Source organism: Trachymyrmex septentrionalis, unplaced genomic scaffold (assembly GCF_001594115.1).
Source record: "Trachymyrmex septentrionalis isolate Tsep2-gDNA-1 unplaced genomic scaffold, Tsep1.0 scaffold107, whole genome shotgun sequence".
Classification (NCBI taxonomy): domain Eukaryota; kingdom Metazoa; phylum Arthropoda; class Insecta; order Hymenoptera; family Formicidae; genus Trachymyrmex; species Trachymyrmex septentrionalis.
Genome location: NW_017304196.1, coordinates 122441 through 124945, shown reverse-complemented (window position 1 = coordinate 124945; position 2505 = coordinate 122441).

Below are 2505 nucleotides of genomic sequence, written 5' to 3'. Positions count from 1 at the left end.
GTGTGTGTGTGTGTGTGTGTGTGTGTGTGTGTGTGTGTGGTGCGCGCTCGCGCGCGCGCACATTCAGAATAATTAAAGAAATCGTATCATGTAAAAAATAATATAATTCCATTTTTTTTTAAATGACAATTTTCATACAAAAGATAACAAATTTATTTCTTTCGAAAATTAATATTATCTTTACTTGTTCCGCTTTAAATCATCGTATAACTTTTTCCCAAAATTTGGTTTTTTTCTATATACCTTCTATATTTTTTGGAATATTTGTCTGAGACAATTAAAATGAAACATCCTGTATATCTTATATGCATATGATATATAATTATACATACATCTTTTTATATATTTATTTATTTATATTTTTATAAGTTAATTAATTTGCTTTTGCCTAGATAAATCATTTTAAAACTTAGGACATAGAAAATAATAGATTATTCGTGGCATCTCTCGTAAATATACATGGAAGTTTGTATTACGGAAGTACGCGTTATAGGTAATCGTTTTACTTGCGTTCCAACTTGTATGCATAAATTATGTCGTAATACACGACTCGCTCTAACTTGTAGTGCGTATTCCTAGCCATAAGCAGAGTCGCAAACGTACTATCTTAAGCTGGAGCACATTTTTTTGGCTTCTCATTATTTATCTATATTACGATAGTCGCGTAATGACCGATTTCGACTTGATCTGATTTTATCTCGATATTTTCGCAGATAACTTTACGTATATAACATACCGTTTTTCAAGTAATAGCTACCATCAGTATATTGGGAATGAAAATATATAGATATGTATGTGAGTATGTGCTACATTATTGCCAATTATTGGTACAATAACTACGTTATTGTTAATTAACAGCCATAGATCTTAATATCTTATATACATGGATGTGCCTTTTCCATTATTTATAAAGAGACAATGAATGCGTTGCATCTTCTATCCTTTGTTACATATAAATAAATGTACATACGATGTGCATGCTCAAAATGACATACCTATGAGAAATGATCAACAATTTCAAATATGTCACGTAGTGACGTTAATTGATTATAATTGATGAAGTCTTGCAAAAATGATAAGACGATGTGAGCTCTATGTGGTGTACATATATATTGGAGGCTAAGAATGATAGTATTTGATCCTTTTATTCGTGCGCGCGCGTGAGTACTTTATATAATGAATGATTATGATTTGAAATGTAATAAAACATGACATTACGTCCGAATTTACGCAGTAGTCTCATTATCATAAAAGGATAGAAAATATTATATTCTCTGATTCTATTAACTCGATCCCGTGCATTATGTAGTCATAAGGCGTATCCATCATACATATATATAGGATATAAGTTATTAACAGCACTGAAATTCGAAATAACTGTCAATTGATAATCAAATAATTTCTATGCTATATAACTGATATTTTCTCATTTTTTGACTGTTTTAAAACATTTTAATTATTTTCATCATCTAATTCTGAGTGTATTAATTTCTAATTTCTTATTTTTTTCATCGTTCTAGTAAATGATCAGAGATTATGTTAACTTTCATTCCCAACAGATTTATGTTTACATTGTAAGCTTTTGAGTAAAACAATCGATTGATAGAGTATGAAATCGGATTTGTTCATAAAACTAAAATAAATTAAGTACAATTATTTTATTACATAAATACTACCTATCCATAAACGCTAGGACGGAAGCATTTGGACGATCGATAATGCTTAAGTCGATATAAATGTATGTTGCATCGATAGATAGATTAATGTAGTAAAGCGTCATTAAATTAAGGATAAGAAATAATACAATAAAAAAATAATATGTCTTGTTTAAAGACAATCTTTAGACAATCCATACATATACATTGCATGTATACAGGGTGGCCGGTAAAAACTGTAACAGCGTTTAAGACTAGATTTTTTAGAGCATTTTGAGACGGAAATCCTAATATACCAAAATATTAAGGCTATAATAATTTTTTTAATTATAAGCGTTTAAAGTTAGCGAATCATATCGCCTAAAGTTCGCGCGTTTAGATGTGATTAGTATTTTGCGTTGGCATTTACCTATCATATCTGTACTTGCAAACTTTAGATGATGTGATTCGCTAATTTTAAATGCTTATAGATAAAAAATTATTATAGACTCGACATTTTGATACTAGAATTTTCGTCTCAAAATAATTTCAGAAATTTATCATTAAGTATTAATTGTTACAGTCTTTACCGGATACCCTGTATTGCATTGTATACATATACGTATAAACATAATGTATATATATATATATATAACACATGGATCAATAAGTCCCGAGACTAACCCAGAAATGGCGCTCGTAGTAAACCAGTAACCACGTCTTTCTAGAGTACTAACCTTTGCTTGAAACGTGTCAAAATTTTAAGTCGATCGGACTAGAAACAGCTGAGTTATCGAGGTTAGAGTAAAGTCGTTTTGTAGTTTGTTTAAAAAATCCTTTTTCACCAAGACAATGCACCCTGCCACAAGTC